This window comes from Triticum aestivum, chromosome 2B (assembly GCF_018294505.1).
Source record: "Triticum aestivum cultivar Chinese Spring chromosome 2B, IWGSC CS RefSeq v2.1, whole genome shotgun sequence".
NCBI lineage: Eukaryota > Viridiplantae > Streptophyta > Magnoliopsida > Poales > Poaceae > Triticum > Triticum aestivum.
The window spans coordinates 471,009,206-471,028,200 of record NC_057798.1 but is presented as its reverse complement, the minus strand read 5'-3'; positions in this window follow the sequence as shown (position 1 = coordinate 471,028,200).

Sequence of the window (18,995 nt, the reverse complement as noted above, 5' to 3'; positions counted from 1 at the left end):
AGTGCCCCTCAACGTCGGCATCTCAAGGGGCGTCAACTTGCAACTACGGCCACGCCGTGCTGGAGAGACCCCCAAGGAAACATCCTCGTGCGTTCCACGGAACATCAAGATGCATTTGTATGAGTAGTTTATCTTGTGAGAGAAAATGATGAACGAGGGAAGGCCTCTAGAGATAGAGATGGACACTACTACTACCAATGTGCTGGCCCGTGCGTTGCAATGGATCCAAAGTAGTAGAATGATACTTGTTCACGTGCTTGAAATATAAACACTCTAGTTTTGATATACATGTGTCAGCAGACATGACAGCTTGTCCATGGAAGTTAAACCACGACGACCATCACGTTTCTTGTTTCTACCACTGCCACACCCACACGCGATTCCCACGATGCTGCTCCAACCCACGGCACGACGTCCCCCGACGTGGACATGGATCCTCTGACATGGCTATCACTGCCTTGCCCTGCCTTTCCTTCGCTGATAGGTGGGACCCACGCTTATGGGTCCCACATGTTAGTGACAGAATGGTAGGATTGTTCGCGTCAGGGGATCCTCATCCCCCCGACGTGCCCCTCATCCCTCTCAGCCCCACCGCTCCTCTGCCTTTGTGTGCATGACATGCGGGCCAGCTGAACTACGGCGACCATTAACTTTCTACCTCGGACACACCTGATTGGACGCGGTTTGCTTGCTCCGCTGCTGTGCTCCGATCCGTACTCCCGCACCATCAAATTTTCATCCAGCGGCTGTGACACATTTCGTCCCGGGCATCAATCCTCAGCCGGAGTACTTATGTACTATAGTGTCACATCCCTAGTTCTGATATGCCAAGTGCTAGCATCTGGTGTTGCATCATGTTTAAATTCAAGGAATTTGAACTGAGGAAATTAGAAAGCCTCAAAACTTTCTAAAAGAAGGGCAAGAACCCTTTAAATTGCATTCAGAGATTCCAACATTCCCTAAAAATCATTCTGGTAATTTTGGCAAGAGATATATATCAAACCAAAATTCTAGAACATTTTTATGGAATAATTTGGGACATTGAATTTAAATCATATTGTATTTGGATTTGAAGTTATATTCATAATATATAATGATTATAGTTTCAAAAGCCTGTGATATTTTATGTATATGTGGAGAAGTCCATTATGTGACATAAAAATATCCAGGGGAGTTTTGGCACTGTTTTCAATTTGTTTAAATTTGAATTCAGTGGCAAAAGAATTATTAAAAAAAAGAAATAAAACAGAAAGTATAAAAAAGAGCAGAAGACCTACCTGGCGCCTACCTGTCCAGCTTGGCCGGCCTGCTACTGTGCGGCCCAGCCCACCAGCGCCCCTTGTCATCTTCCTCCTCTGCCAGGAGGACAAACAGGTGCGTGGCGACTGCCGACGCTGCCCCGGCCACCTCCTGCTTCCCCGGCCACCTCCTGCTTCCCCGGCCCCTCCTAGCAACGCCACGACGACGCCCCGTGTCCCCTCGCTCTTTTCCCTCACCTGCTGCATCCTCTCCCTCCCCTGGCTCTCTCCCTTGAGCTCGGTCCAGCCCGGCTGCCGCCGCTAGTCGTGTAGGATGCGCGCAAGTCCCAGCACCACATAGAGCCCCTCCGCCGCTCTTTTGGCCGCTGGAGGGCGAAACCCGGCGCCCTCCGCCGTCTCTCGCTCCGCCGGCGGCGAGCCGCGGATCAATTCCGGCGAGTTGACCCGGGTTTGACCCTAGTTTGACTTCCCCAGAGCCACTGACATGCGGGCCCCGCCCGGCTAATTAAGCTAGGTTAGTTTAATTAGACACTGACACTCGGGACCCACCGGTCAGTTGACCTGGGCCGCACGTTGACCTGCTGACGTCACTAATATGTCATGCTGATGCAGTATTTGTTTCTGGGATTTTAATAAATCAGAAATGATTTATTATTTTCAGAAAATGCCCAAAACTTCTAAAAATCATATAAAATCAACCGTAACTCCAAATGAAATAATTTATATATGAAAAATGATCAGAAAAATCCAATCTATCCATCTGTACCATTTTCATGCATGTTAGAACAACTTATGGCTGCTGTTTAGGACAAATCATATACTGACATTTAAACCTTCACATATGGAGTTTGAATTTGAACCTAAGGTTCAAACCAACTTCATTTAACCTGCTGCTAGTTGCATTAGCCCAACACACTCATTTTGCCATGTCATGATCATGCATCATATTGTGCATTGCATTGATTGTGTTTCCTTCTGTGTTGCCGGAACTTGCCCCCTCTCGATAGACGTGGTTCCGACGATGAGTTCGATGACACCGATGAAGAGCTATATTATCTTCAGAAGTGCCAGGCAAGCAAAACCCCCTTGTTCATTCCGATAAAATCCCACTCTCTCGCCCCTGCTCTCTTTTACTGCATTAGGACAACACTGATTCATCTGTTACTTGCTGCGGTAGCTGAACCCCTTTATCCTTTGCATGACCTGTCATTGCCACAGTAAATAGATGAAACCCACTAGCATGAGTAGGAGTTGTTTGAGCCCTGATGTGCCTACTCATTCATGCTTGTTGTCATGCCTGCTATTGCTCAGAGTTGTGTCAGGTCTGATTCATCGGGGATGAGTCGGAGGTGTGTGAACATGTCCTACTGTTGAGAGCTAAGTGTGTGAACACGATTTGGTAAAGGTAGCAGTGAGAGGCCATGTAGGAGTACATGGTGGGTTGTCTCATTGCAGCCGTCCTCAGGAACTGAGTTCTGTGTTTGTGATCCATGAACAGCTACTACCACACATTGGGATCCTTAATTGACTCTCTCGACTTATTAATCAACATGATCTCTGTCCAGGAGTTGCAACTAGTTTCTGGTGTTTGTAGGTAGTGTTAGTAGTCTACCAAGTGGCACCCGGTACAGGTGGGCTTGGGACAGACTAGGCACAGTGGCATGGTGTACCAAGTGGCACCCGGATGGTGGGCTTGGGAACCCTGCTCACATCGTTTGGGGCCGTGAGCGACACCCCGGCAGGATCTCCTTGCGGATGGAACCCGAATAGGCGATAAACCTGGACGAGAGACTTGTGTGGTTAGTCAGGTCATGGCCGACACCCTCGCTGGGCTTCCGCTTGAAGGTTACCGAGTACATGTCGTGTAAACGGCGGTAAGTGGTGAGAGCGTGTGTGAAGAAGTACACCCCTACAGGGTTAACGTTATCTATTCGAATAGCCGTGTCCGCGGTAAAGGACTTCTGGGTTGCCTGTACAGTTCATAGACAAGTGAAGTGGATACTCTAAAATACGCAAGATAAGCGTGAGTGCTATGGATGGCGTTCTCGTAGGGAGATGGGAGCGGATCCATAGTGGTGTATTGATATGGTGAATATGTGGACTCGTGTGCGCCACCTCAAAAGAGTTACTTGCAGTCGTAGTTCAGGATAGCCACCGAGTCAAAGCTGGCTTGCTGCAGTTAAACCCCACCATCCCCTTTGTTGATAATGATGCATATGTAGTTAGTTCTGATGTAAGTCTTGCTGGGTACATTTGTACTCACGTTGCTTAATTTATGTTTTTGCAGAGAGACTTCCGTCTCACTAGTAGTTTCGCGTGGACTTCGACGTTTAGCTTGTTACCTCAGCTACGATCTTGTGCCCTCGGCAGGATCTGGTAGATAGTCAGGCTTCTCAGCCTTTTTCATTTGTAGATGTCTGTACTCAGACATGTTAAGCTTCCGCATGTGCTTTGACTTGTATGCTCTGAATGTTGGGTCATGAGACCCATGTTTGTAATATCTCGCTCCTCGGATCCTATTGAATAAAATACTTGAGTTGTAGAGTCATGTTGTGATGCCATGTTGTATTTGCACATATCGAGCATATTGTGTGTATGTTATTGAAATGCTTGGTATGTGTGGGGTCTGACTATCTAGTTGTTTGTCCTTAGTAGCCTCTCTTACCGGGAAATGTCTCCTGGTGTTTCCACTGAGCCATGGTAGCTTGCTACTGCTCCGAAACACTTAGGCCGGCCGGCGTGTGTCCTTCTTCATTCCTGTGTCTGTCCCTTCCGGGAAATGTCACGCGATGAATACCGGAGTCCTGTTAGCCCGCTACAGCCCGGTTCACCGGAGTCCTGTTAGCCCTGTGCTACAGCCTGGATTCACTCACTGATGACCAACACGTTCGATGCTGGGTCAGGGATGCTTGTCCCTGTAAGTTTGTGCCACTTTGGGTTTACGACTAGCCATGTCAGCCCGGGCTCCTTATCATATAGATGCTAGCGACACTATCATATACGTGTGCCAAAAGGCGCAAACGGTCCCAGGCAAAGGTAAGGCGACACCCGTGGGAATACTGTGCGTGAGGCCGCAAAGTGATATGAGGTGTTACATGCTAGATCGATGTGGCATTGAGTCGGGGTCCTGACAGCTTTGGTATCAGAGCTTGACTGCCTGTAGGATTACCAAGCCAAACTGGTCGAAGTTGAGTCTAGAAATTCTTTAGTTATATAAGGGAATTGGTTGTGGGATGGAACGTAAGGCTCTTTTTACTCCTTATACCTTATGCCCTTCTGATCTGAGTCATCTTATCTTTCCTGCGGGGTTAAGGAACTAGGCTCTCTCTTCCTTCTATCAGGATCACGTGTTACTAATCCGTAGACTTGTAGGATTGATGGTTCTAATCTTCAGTTCAGTTCCTACTACTTCTATATGTTAACTGTTGATCTCGAAACCTTGATATTATGCTCCTGAGTGGCTATGCCACCCTTTTTGTAGCATGTCTCCAATCTTTTCGAGCATTTACAGCCGTTATGCTGTCCGAGTCATCCCAGGTTTCTAAATAGTCTGATGTATTTGCAAAATCCTTTCCCTCTGATTTTGATGTTCTTTTAGGCCAGGTTAATCACACTAATTGTTGAGTTGAGGTATTCTATTGCCTCGACATTTATGTTGGAGCTATTATTATGACCCTAGGTGTCTAGAGTATCACCTAGTAATCTAGCCACGTTTTGTATTCCCAGTGTGATGATTCTGGCCATCATTCTCGAAAGCATCCCGTGATGCAATTTAGTTAGTAGGTATTCTACTCATGGGTCTTGAACCCAAAACTCACCCTACTCACTTCATGTTGATAGTGTTTGCTCGTTCCTTTAGGTTATTAGTAACCTTTGTGATAGTCCTCGAGGTTCGTGGTATTTCCTTCTTCCAAATGCTATGAACCACTTATGGCAGAAGTTCTTTGAACCAAGGGTCACCACCAGAGTGCTCCTGATGAGTTCTCGATTCTATGTTGTGACTCTGCCAGATCTACCTTTCTGCATGGGTTATCCGGGAGAATTATGTTGAACTTGTTCGACATACTAACCTATGTATCCACAACTCAGAAAGATATGTGTTCCTTTGAGTTGTCCCTCTTTAGTCGTATTCCGACCTTCGTCTATCAATTGATAGTCAAGAGTATGCGTGCATTTGTTCATCGGTGCCTATTACCCTTGTGGTCCGTCAAGCCATTCTATTCCAGAATGACTAGGAGAAACAAACTCCAGAACCTCATCCATATCTAGGATTGGGTCAAAGCAATTGTATTCCGCAGATCAAAATGCCAATCCAGCTTCTGCTCTGCTCTACCTTGGAGTGTTACCATCTTTATGTCAAGAGTGTCATGAGAATTGCACCACCTCTTATGAATTCTTGACGTAGTGATACTTCTTGTCATCATTATTCATTTCTCGGTTCCGTGTTGTCGCAACCGGAGTGCCGGCAAGTGAATCGTGATGTGTGAAATCAATACTCCCAGCAACCTTGCTGCTTGGTAGTTAAATGGAAAACAATTTCATTCTTAGCGTGTTGGTTATTGAACCCTCATTCTAAGACTGATTGTGCTACCTAGTCTTTATTTCTGGTGCACTCTTCGATCAATGAGTTAGGATTATTCAAACCCTTGCTCTGTTGATCATATCGTCTTGCCCTAAAAAGCAAGATTGTTCTCGAGCTTAGTAACATATCGGTGGTTCGTGATGTTCCGAATATCTTCTCGGAAGTATTACGAGGTTGTCACCTGACCGCTATGTTGAGTTCATGATCATGTTGGTTTTCCTCCAAACCACCCATTCTCCAAGAATCTGTGTCGGATACCCCTGAGCTAGTTGGTTAAGCTGGACAACAACTTGGAGAGTTGGAAGATAAAATCTTGTCCGACTTAGTTCATGTTAAGGGATATCTTGTGTGTGTGTTGAAGAAAGATGATATCTTCATCAATTGATCCTCGAGACCAGTTGTTGGAGCTATTATCTTGCCAAAACTTTGATTTGAGTGTGGGTTATCCTCAAATCAAGTCAGAACCAACGATGTTCGTAATGTTGTCTTACTCGTGGTTTTCCCCCGAGCATACACCATGATATTCTTTGGTCTGACCAATGCTATCACCGTGTTCACTTAACTATGGAATTCCTTTTAAAAGGAAACCCGGATGAATTGTTGTTGAGCCCATTGACAACATCCTTATCTCCTCCATGATTTTGTTGAACATTAAGCTAGTGTTGGAAACTTTTGTAAGCATTATCTTCGTGATCCATCCATGAAGCATATGTTTGGATGAAAGAAGTGACTTCCTTTAATTCATGTGCATTTGGAGCAAGTTGCCGCCGTGGATTCGAGAAAGTCAACGTTGCTTCCTTTGGAATCATCCCAAATCAGTCATGCATACGTGCGAAGTATTCTGTGGTCTGGAGACTTGCAACCTTCATTCCATATGTATCCCTAGCACACCAAGCCACTGACTGATTTGTTCAAGGAGAAGAAGTTCCTTCATAAGAGCTAATCCGGACTTATGTAGGGACTTCGATATCCTCGATGATGGTTCCCTACCAGAACTCGGTAATGTTTTATTGTAAGACTACCATGTGATCATGTTTGTCTGGGACAGCGTGTTCACACGTGTGTAGCAGAACCAGCTCATGTTTTGGAGCTTACTATCGTAGTTCATTTCCCGAGAATCTCGCAACGTCATCTCGTCGATTTGTGTTGCAAACTTTCATTTTACTTTCTAGGCTCGATGAGTCTAGAATATCCTGACACTAGCCAGATCTGAATCTCAGGCAGATATGATGGTTGGAACGTTTTCCAAAGTACTATAATATTGGTCTCTTTGTAACCCGGTAAAGTGGTTGTCGTGGCCAACACCACCCACCTAAAAGACCTAATATTGTAGTATCTTGATTGAGGAAGTTGCCCACCTCCCCATAAGGATTTCGTAGGATCTACTCCCTAGTTGTTACTTATGTATTTTTGTGTTCCCGAAGTCCGACCTTTTATTTGATGTTCTAGATATCAAACCATAATTATCTATGGATTACGCTAGCACATCAAGGAGAACATTAGAAGCGGAGTGCTAAATGTCTCTCGGTCGATCATCCAGATTTTGTTTCCTTGGCCTTGCTAAGGTGAAATTTGAGAAGTGTTATCTTCCTTTGCATCTGCATCGTCCATTGTTGTTCATCGTGGTAGTATGATGTGTTGCCAGGATCCCTGACACGGATGTTGGTAAAACCTTGATGAATATGGAAATGCTCAAGTTCTTGAGAGCATGCGCAAGCGCTAGGTGTTATCATCGGCACTAACTGGGTTTGCTCTCAGCTTCCTCGGTTATGCTATAACTTCTCAAATAGTGGACTCACTCTCTACTGTTGAGCTTCTTCCCAGTTTCTAAAATCATTCATTGTGTTGTTTTCAACAAGGTAATCCACATCATCCATACTAGTCCAAGTATGCCATTCTACCGAACCCCTCCAAACGATCGCTTGAGAATTGCCTTAGGCTGGTATAAAGATTTTCAATGATCTCTGAATCAAAGGTAATTCTTTTTGCCACTTAAGGTAATAATCTACGAATCACCCTCCTCCAAGATGTTCCGCTGTGGCATCATGGCAACTCAACTCCTCGCTACGTTGACAATCGTTTACCACCTTCTTAAGTGTGGAATTGTTGTCTACCTAGTGAATCCTTGTCATCTGTTCCACTCCATCCCTCTAGATATATGCTTCGTGTCTCAGCTCGGGAGATGCTGCTATGTCTCATCCCATGAGTTGATCCTGAGTTGTTCGGTCTTCGAGAAGATCAATTCTTCTAGAGTTTTCCTTTCCTCTTCTTGTCATGCTAGTTGGAGTTCTCAGAGGAAGACATCGAGTCAAAGATGGTGATTGAATCAGCGCCCCTATGAAGTGCACCTGGATCGTGAAGATTATACTAGTTTGCGTTCCCCCTTCATCTTACCCTACGCTTGAATCTCGGGACGAGATTCTTGTTTAGTGGGGGTGAGTTGTCACATCCCTAGTTCTGATATGCCAAGTGCTAGCATCTGGTGTTGCATCATGTTTAAATTCAAGGAATTTGAACTGAGGAAATTAGAAAGCCTCAAAACTTTCTAAAAGAAGGGCAAGAACCCTTTAAATTGCATCCAGAGATTCCAACATTCCCTAAAAATCATTCTGGTAATTTTGGCAAGAGATATATATCAAACCAAAATTCTGGAACATTTTTATGGAATATTTTGGGACATAGAATTTAAATCATATTGTATTTGGATTTGAAGTTATATTCATAATATATAATGATTATAGTTTCAAAAGCCTGTGATATTTTATGTATATGTGGAGAAGTCCATTATGTGACATAAAAATATCCAGGGGAGTTTTGGCACTGTTTTAAATTTGTTTAAATTTGAATTCAGTGGCAAAAGAATTATTAAAAAAAAGAAACAAAATAGAAAGTATAAAAGAAAGCAGAAGACCTACCTGGCGCCTACCTGTCCAGCCTGGCCGGCCTGCTACTATGCGGCCCAGCCCACCAGCGCCCCCTTGTCATCTTCCTCCTATGCCAGGAGGACAAACAGGTGCATGGCGAGCGCCGACGCTGCCCCGGCCACCTCCTGCTTCCCCGGCCCCTCCTAGCAACGCCATGACGACGCCCCGTGTCCCCTCGCTCTTTTCCTTCACCCGCTGCATCCTCTCCCCTCCCCTGGCTCTCTCCCTTGAGCTCGGTCCACCCCGGCTGCTGCCACTAGTCGTGTTGGATGCACGTGAGTCCCAGCACCACGTAGAGCCCCTCCGCCGCTCTTTTGGCCGCCGGAGGGCGAAACCCGGCGCCCTCCGCCGTCTCTAGCTCCGCCGGCGACGAGCCGCGGGTCAACTCTAGCGAGTTGACCCGGGTTTGACCCTAGTTTGACTTCCCCAGAGCCACTGACATGCGGGCCCCGCCCGGCTAATTAAGTTAGGTTAGTATTAACTAAGCTAGGTTAGTTTAGTTAGACACTGACACTTGGGACCCACCGGTCAGTTTGACCTGGGCCGCACGTTGACCTGCTGACGTCACTAATACGTCATGCTGACGCAGTATTTGTTTCTGGGATTTTAATAAATCAGAAATGATTTATTATTTTCAGAAATGCCCAAAACTTCTAAAAATCATATAAAATCAACCGTAACTCCAAATGAAATAATTTATATATGAAAAATGATCAGAAAAATCCAATCTATCCATCCGTACCATTTTCATGCATGTTAGAACAACTTATGGCTGCTGTTTAGGACAAATCATATACTGACATTTAAACCTTCACATATGGAGTTTGAATTTGAACCTAAGGTTCAAACCAACTTCATTTAAGCTGCTGCTAGTTGCATTAGCCCAACACACTCATTTTTCCATGTCATGATCATGCATCATATTGTGCATTGCATTGATTGTGTTTCCTTCTGTGTTGCCGGAACTTGCCCCCTCTCGATAGACGTGGTTCCGACGATGAGTTCGATGACACCGATGAAGAGCTATATTATCTTCAGAAGTGCCAGGCAAGCAAAACCCCCTTGTTCATTCCGATAAAATCCCACTCTCTCGCCCCTGCTCTCTTTTACTGCATTAGGACAACACCGATTCATTTGTTACTTGCTGCGGTAGCTGAACCCCTTTATCCTTTGCATGACCTGTCATTGCCACAGTAAATAGATGAAACCCACTAGCATGAGTAGGAGTTGTTTGAGCCCTGATGTGCCTACTCATTCATGCTTGTTATCATGCCTGCTATTGCTTAGAGTTGTGTCAGGTCTGATTCATCGGGGATGAATCGGAGGTGTGTGAACATGTCCTACTGTTGAGAGCTAAGTGTGTGAACACGATTTGGTAAAGGTAGCGGTGAGAGGCCATGTAGGAGTACATGGTGGGTTGTCTCATTGCAGCCATCCTCAGGATCTGAGTTCTATGTTTGTGATCCATGAACAACTACTACCACACATTGGGATCCTTAATTGACTCTCTCGACTTATTAATCAACATGATCTCTGTCCAGGAGTTGCAACTAGTTTCTGGTGTTTGTAGGTAGTGTTAGTAGTCTACCAAGTGGCACCCGGTACAGGTGGGCTTGAGACAGACTAGACACAGTGGCACGGTGTACCAAGTGGCACCCGGATGGTGGGCTTGGGAACCCTGCTCACATCGTTTGGGGCCGTGAGCGACACCCCGGCAGGATCTCCTTGCGGATGGAACCCGAATAGGCGATAAACCTGGACGAGAGACTTGTGTGGTTAGTCAGGTCGTGGCCGACACCCTCGCTGGGCTTCCGCTTGAAGGTTGCCGAGTACATGTCGTGTAAACGGCAGTAAGTGGTGAGAGCGTGTGTGAAGAAGTACACCCCTGCAGGGTTAACGTTATCTATTCAAATAGCCATGTCCGCGGTAAAGGACTTCTGGGTTGCCTGTACAGTTCATAGACAAGTGAAGTGGATACTCTAAAATATGCAAGATAAGCGTGAGTGCTATGGATGGCGTTCTCGTAGGGAGACGGGAGCGGATCCATAGTGGTGTATTGATATGGTGAATATGTGGACTCGTGTGCGCCACCTCAAAAGAGTTACTTGCAGTCGTAGTTCAGGATAGCCACCGAGTCAAAGCTGGATTGCTGCAGTTAAACCCCACCATCCCCTTTGTTGATAATGATGCATATGTAGTTAGTTCTGATGTAAGTCTTGCTGGTTACATTTGTACTCACGTTGCTTAATTTATGTTTTTGCAGAGAGACTTCCGTCTCACTAGTAGTTTTGCGTGGACTTCGACGTTTAGCTTGTTACCTCAACTACGATCTTGTGCCCTCGGCAGGATCTGGTAGATAGTCAGGCTTCTCAGCCTTTTTCATTTGTAGATGTCTGTACTCAGACATGTTAAGCTTCCGCATGTGCTTTGACTTGTATGCTCTGAATGTTGGGTCATGAGACCCATGTTTGTAATATCTCGCTCCTCGGAGCCTATTGAATAAAATACTTGAGTTGTAGAGTCATGTTGTGATGCCATGTTGTATTTGCACATATCGAGCATATTGTGTGTATGTTATTGAAATGCTTGGTATGTGTGGGGTCTGACTATCTAGTTGTTTGTCCTTAGTAGCCTCTCTTACCGGGAAATGTCTCCTAGTGTTTCCACTGAGCCATGGTAGCTTGCTACTGCTCCGGAACACTTAGGCCGGTCGGCGTGTGTCCTTCTTCGTTCCCGTGTCTGTCCCTTTGGGGAAATGTCACGCGATGAATACCGGAGTCCTGTTAGCCCGCTACAGCCCGGTTCACCGGAGTCTTGTTAGCCCTGTGCTACAGCCTGGATTCACTCGCTGATGACCGACACATTCGATGCTGGGTCATGGATGCCTGTCCCTATAAGTTTGTGCCACTTTGGGTTTACGACTAGCCATGTCAGCCCGGGCTCCTTATCATATGGATGCTAGCGACACTATCATATACGTGTGCCAAAAGGCGCAAATGGTCCCAGGCAAAGGTAAGGCGACACCCGTGGGAATACCGTGCGTGAGGCCGCAAAGTGATATGAGGTGTTACCTACTAGATCGATGTGGCATTGAGTCGGGGTCCTGACATATAGGTAGTACCCGCCGGTGTGGCCATCTACACCTCGTAATGCCCCGACGCCCAGCTGTGGCACCCTCGCCATGGCCACGCCACCACCAGCCGGTTCATCCCGAACGAGTGAGTCGCGAACCACGTCACCACCATGAGAATGACATGTGGGCCAGCCGCATTTAAGGTCTGCATGTCATTGACTCATAGGCCGGGCACTAAGCCACTGAAGTTCGGTCCCGTGGGCCCCGAGAGGGAAATATAACTCCCGCGACAGGCCTTGTGGTCCTCCCGAAGTACGAGCTCGTGCCAAAACTGGAATTTGTACTAGTAAGGTACACATGCATTGCACGCATGAGATTCTGGTGGTTTGTGCATTATGCTTCTACATGTGGAGTTTTCTGGATTCTAACATGTGGCAAAATCTGGTGGAATGTAAGGTTAGGCAAGTTTGATTAACTTAGGTGAGTGTTTGGTTCAAGCCACACCTTAGGCAAGCCACACTAAGGCCCCACATGACATACACACAAAAAATGTGGCAAGATTCCCTTAGGCTTGCCAACTTCTGGCTCTCATTTTGAAGAACTAATAAATTTGCATAAGCTTAGTTGTGGAAAAGTTAGTCATGAATTAAGTTCAACCATGGAGTCTTCTAGATTATACATGTGGCAGAATCTGGTGGATGATATCCAACGACCAGTAGTGCTCGGATTTGCCATCTTTGTACCGTCAGATTGGCTTCATCCAACGACCAACTTCCAAAGTTTTTCACACACTATATTGGGGGTATAGATATAGTGTGTCGGTCTGTTGCAATGGACCCAAAGTATATCTATTTAGTGGAGTGCACTCTAAACACATTATCTATTTATTTTTCTCTAACCTTCCGTAGCCATGCAACCAAGCCACATAAGCTTCATGAGTGCCCCCACATCATATTATTCATACTATGTTGATTGAAAAAAAGATAAATCACCCAAAACAAGATCTTCCCGTTTTTTGTTCCTACGATGTTGTGCCGTGCACGTACCTACTAGTTGTATAGTGGTAGTACTAGTAATATAGTATTAGGAGTACAAACTTGGTAACTAGTAGGAGTAGTACTAGTACGGAATGCTCCTACTCTATCAACGAGCCCCGTCTGACACCAAAATTCTTGGCTTCCATGCTACAACTAGATCTTCCCCTCGTTTCTGTTTTCCAGCCCAGCGGCGGGCGGGGTGTCGGTTTGCTCAACGGCGGTTCCACATGAAAGTGAAAATGCTAGGCAACACGCCTTCCCTAAGCTATGTGTCGTGCCGGACGGGCCGTGTTGTACTCCCGATTCCCGGGCGTGTGGGGGTGCGACGCGAACGCAGCAGGCCTTTTCCTTTTACTAGCAATGTGCCCGTGCGTTGCGACAGATCCAAAGTAGTAGAATAGTAGAATTTGTTCACAAACTTGAAAGAAATCACTATTGTTTTGATATACTCCTAATATATTACTCCCTCCATACCTAAATATTTGTCTTTTTTGAGATTTCAAATGACTATCACATACGGATTATATAGATATATCCTAGTGTTTCTAGCAAGATGCCCGCGCGTTGCACGAAGTTGATGGAAAAGGTAAGCACAACTTATAAATTGACGGATGGAGTACTAGTTATAGTGATGCATATAATTAAGCAAAGGGATCGCACATGTCGGCATTGACTGGAACGAGAATGCAACAACACAATAAGAATTAAGGCCACGATGATGCGATCGCAGTGGTGGTTACAAAAGGCAAGAAGAAAGATGGATCCATGAACATATGACCTCCTCCTCCTTAACTTTGTGCGTCGGGCCACCGACTGGCGGCTAAGGAGCGGCGGCTTTTGTGGCGAGGTCGAGGTGCTTCTCAGCAAAGGCATCCAAGGCTTCTAGCCGGTTGAGGAAGGCCAACGTCATAGCGTCCTCACTGGCCTTGTAGATACCCATGTACACGATTTGCTCATACACGTGGATGTGTAGGTTGATGAATTCTTGCAGGGCGAGGCGCCCCGCGGCAAGCGCGACCTCCAGGTGGACATTCTTCGTGGTGTTGGCGGGCAGTCGCAGGGCCACCAGTGCTTGAAAGAGGTTCCGGCCATGGAGGCTGATTAGGGTGGCAGGCAATGAGGAGCCCGGGCGCACGGGCTGGAGGAGTATGGCGATGTCGTCCGTGAGCTTCTTAAGGACGGTGAACTTGTTACTGGTGGCAACGATCATCCTGTCCAACTGAGAGTCGTAGTTGGCGTTGACGATGGCCATCCACCAGCCAGTCTCCAACACCGTCTGGAGACGATCCTCGGCGCCATGCCGCAGGCCGGCGTCATGGACCATCTGGCGCAGCCGCTGGCCGCTCACGCGCATCGCCGCCATGGGTCTGGAGTGAGCTCTTTTGCTCTTAGTGTAGGTGCTTAGGCAAATGCTTAGGTGCGTACGATGTGGTAGATGCATTGGAATGGAGGGGCACCTTTATATGAGGGCAAACTGCATTGCATTCACATCATGTAGCCTCTTTTCCCAGACCTCCTCCCATTACTTCCCTCATGCATTAATTAAAGGAGGATGCATTGGCCGTTCAACATATCGGGAACCGCTACTCCCTCCCTCATCTGCATTAAAGCCATATTGGGAACTGCGCCGCCCGCTGTCAAATCAAATACTCCCTCCGTCTAGGTGAGTATTAAGTCATCTTACGAAAACCAAATAGTAAACAGATAGGCATGGTGCATTAACTCTCACGTTGTTTCTTATTTTTTGACATAAATAGAGGAATCAACCAAGAAGAGATGTGGGGCTTGTATGCTTTTAATGACTTGAGACTATCAAACATGACATGAAGTGGTCAGTTCGTTGCACAAGAACAAATACAACCCACGTCAGCACACACACATCTTATAGCATGATAACCCACAAGTGTTGGGGATTGCAACAGCTTTCGAGGGTATAGTATTGAACCCAAATTTATTGATTCGACACAAGGGGAGCCAAAGAATATTCTTGAGTATTAGAAGTTGAGTTGTCAATTCAACCACACCTGGATAACTTAGTATCTGCAGCAAAGTATTTAGTAGCAAAGTAGTATGATAATAAAGGTAACGGTTGCAAAAGTAAAGATAATAGTTTTAGGGTTTTTGTAGTAATTGTAACAGTGGCAACAGAAAAGTAAATAAGCGAAGAACAATATGTGACAAGCTCATAGGCAATGGATCAGTGATGGATAATTATGCCGGATGCGATTCCTCATGTAATAGCTATAACATAGGGTGACACAGAACTAGCTCTAGTTCATCCATGTAATGTAGGCATGTATTCCGTAAATAGTCATACGTGCTTATGGAAAAGAACTTGCATGACATCTTTTGTCCTACCCTCCCGTGGCAGCGGGGTCCTAGCGGAAACTAAGGGATATTAAGGCCTCCTTTTAATAGAGAACCGGAACAAAGCATTAGCACATAGTGAATACATGAACTCCTCAAACTACGGTCATCACCGAGAAGTATCCTGATTATTGTCATAATAGGCGACTATAGACTTGCAAGATAGGATCAAGAACACACATATATTCATGAAAACATAACAGGTTCAGATCTAAAATCATGGCACTCGGGCCCTAGTGACAAGCATTAAGCATAGCAAAGTCATAGCAACATCAATCTGAGAACATAGTGGATACTAGGGATCAAACCCTAACAAAACTAACTTGATTACATGGTAAATCTCGTCCAACCCATCACCGTCCAGCAAGCCTACAATGGAATTACTCATGCACGGCGGTGAGCATCATGAAATTGGTGATGGAGGATGGTTGATGATGATGACGGTAACGAATCCCCCTCTCCGGAGCCCCAAACGGACTCCAGATCAGCCCTCCCGAGAGAGATTAGGGCTTGGCAGCGGCTCCGTGTCGTAAAACGCAATGAAACTTTCTCTCTGATTTTTCTCTCCCCGAACATGAATATATGGAGTTGGAGTTGAGGTCGATGGAGGTCCAGGGGGCCCACTAGATAGGGGGGGCGCGCCCTATAGGGGGGGCTGTCTCGTGGACAGGGTGTGGCCCCCCTGGTGTGTTTCTTTCGCCAAGAAATTCTTATTAATTCCAAAAAGTGCCTCCGTGGATTTTCAGGACATTCCGAGAACTTTTCTTTTCTACACATAAAACAACATCATGGCAGTTCTGCTGAAAACAACGTCAGTCCGGGTTAGTTTCATTCAAATCATGCAAGTTAGAGTCCAAAACAAGGGCAAAAGTGTTTGGAAAAGTAGATACATTGGAGACGTATCAACTCCCTAATCTTAAACCTTTGCTTGTCCTCAAGCAATTCAGTTGCTAAACTGAAAGTGATAAAGAAAAACTTCTACAAACTCTGTTTGCTCTTGTTGTTGTAAACATGAAAAGCCAGCATTCAAGTTTCAGCAAATACTATGAACTAACCATACTAACAATAACACTTAGGTCTCACAATTACTCATATCAAGAGCATAACCAGCTAGCGAGCCATAATAATAAAACTCGGATGACAACACTTTCTCAAAATAATCATAACATGATATAACAAAATGGTATCTCGCTAGCCCTTTCTGAGACCGCAAAACATAAATACAGAGCACCTTTAAAGATTAAGGACTGACTAAACATTGTAATTCATGGTAAAAGAGATCCAGTCAAGTCATACCCAATATAAACCAATAGTAATGAATACAGATGACAGTGTGCTCTCCAGCGGGTGCTTTTGATAAGAAGGGTGATGACTCAACATAAAAGTAAATAGATAGGCCCTTCGCAGAGGGAAGCAGGGATTTGTAGTGGTGCCAGAGCTCGATTTTTAAATAGAGATTGAATAACATTTTGAGCAGTATAGTTTTGCTGTCTACGCAACAACTATGAGATGGCTGTATCTTCCATACTACATGCATTATTGGCAGTTCCCAAACAGAATGGTAAAGGTTTATACTCCCCCAACCACCAACAAGCATCAATCCATGGCTTGCTCGAAACAACGAGTGCCTCCAACTAACAACAGCCCTGGGGGAGTTTTGTTTAATTATTTAGATTTGCTTTGATCTTTTTGGATCGTGGGACTGGGCATCCCGGTTACCGGCCCTTTCTCGTGAATGAGGAGCGGAGTCCACTCCTCTTGAGAATAACCCACCTAGCATGGAAGATATAGGCAGCCCTAGGTGAAACATGAGCTGCTCGAGCATACAAAATAGAATTTCATTTGAAGGTTTGGAGTTTGGCACATACAAATTTGCTTGGAACGGCAGGTAAATACCGCATATAGGAATGTATAGTGGACTCATATGGAACAACTTTGGGGTTTAAGGAGTTTGGATGCACAAGTAGTATTCCCGCTTAGTACAGGTGAAGGCTAGCAAAAGACTGGGAAGCGACCAACTGAGATAGCGACAACAGTCATAAACATGCATTAAAATTAATTCACACCGAATACAAGCATGAGTAGGATATAATCCACCATGAACATAAATATCATGAAGGCTATGTTGATTTGATTCAACTACATGCGTGAACATGTGCCAAGTCGAGTCACTCAATTCATTCAAAGGAGGATACCATCCCATCATATCACATCATAATCATTCTAATAGCATGTTGGCACGCAAGGTAAACCATTATAACTCATAGCTAATCAAGCATGGCACAAGCAACTATAATCTCTAAATGTCATTGCAAATATGTTTACCTCATAATAAGCTGACTCAGAAACGATGAACTCATCATATTTACAAAAACAAGAGAGGTCGAGTTCATACCAGCTTTTCTCATCCCAATAAGTCCATCATATATCGTCATTATTGCCTTTCACTAGCACGACCGAACGATGTGTATAATAATAAGAGTGCACGTGCATTGGACTAAGCTGGAATCTGCAAACATTCAACGCAAGAGAGAAGACAAGTAATATGGGCTCTAAGTTAAATAAACAATCATGCATATGAGAGCCACTAAGCATTTTCAATATGGTCTTCTCGACCCCCAAAGAAAATAAAATAAAACTATATACACGGGAAAGTTCCCAACAAGTAAGAAGAAGAACTAGAAATCTTTTTGGGTTTTCATTTTAATTTCTACTACAAGCATGGAAATTAAACTAACTATTTTTTTGGGTTTTTCTTAAGATTTATGAAACACACAAGAAGAAAACTAGAAAAAGAAATTTGAACTAGCATGGATAATACAATGAAAGAGTATGAGCACCGACGACTAGTGTGTGAACATGAATGTAAAGTCGGTGAGAAATACATACTCCCCCAAGCTTAGGCTTTTGGCCTATGTTGGTCTAGTACCAAGGACCGCTTGGCTGATATCCATAAGTGAAACCGGGGTCGTACTGAGATGCAGCGGCAACCGCCTCCTGAGCTGCAGCGTGTTGGCGAACTGCCTCCGCTCTCCTCTCGTGTTCAGCTGCTTCCTCCCTGGTGACAACATATCTTCCTTTTTCCTGATAATCAAAAGGTAGGGAGCAGGAAGAGTAACAGGGACGACGTTGCGTCTGTCATAGGTTAGTCGATATTGGAGGAATTGTTCATTCCTCCCAAGAAATTGATGACTGACCATAGCTTCATAATCCAGATAACCAGGAGGTATTATCATATCTCCCTCTCGTGGGGCTATACCAAGATAATTAGCCACATGGGTTGCATAAATTCCTCCAAATAAATTTCCCTTTCTACTATTATTCTGCAACCTACGTGCAACTATTGCCCCCAAGTTATGACCTTTATAACCTAACACAGCACTCTTGAGGACACACAGATCAGGGACACACATGTGACATGCTTCATCCTTACCGTTAATGCATCTACCAATAAAGAGAGCAAAATAATGTATAGCAGGAAAATGAATGCTCCCTATAGTAGCTTGTGCTATGTCCCTAGATTCTCCCACAGTAATACTAGCAAGAAAATCTCTAAATTCAGATTTGTGAGGATCATTAATATTACCCCACTACGGGAGTTTGCAAGCAGTTGTGAAATCCTCTAAATCCATGGTATAAGATGTATCATAGATATCAAATATGACACTAGGAGAATTACGCGCACAGTTATATTTAAACCTCCGCACAAAAGAATCAGTTAATTGATAGTACTGAGGACACTTATCTTGTAAG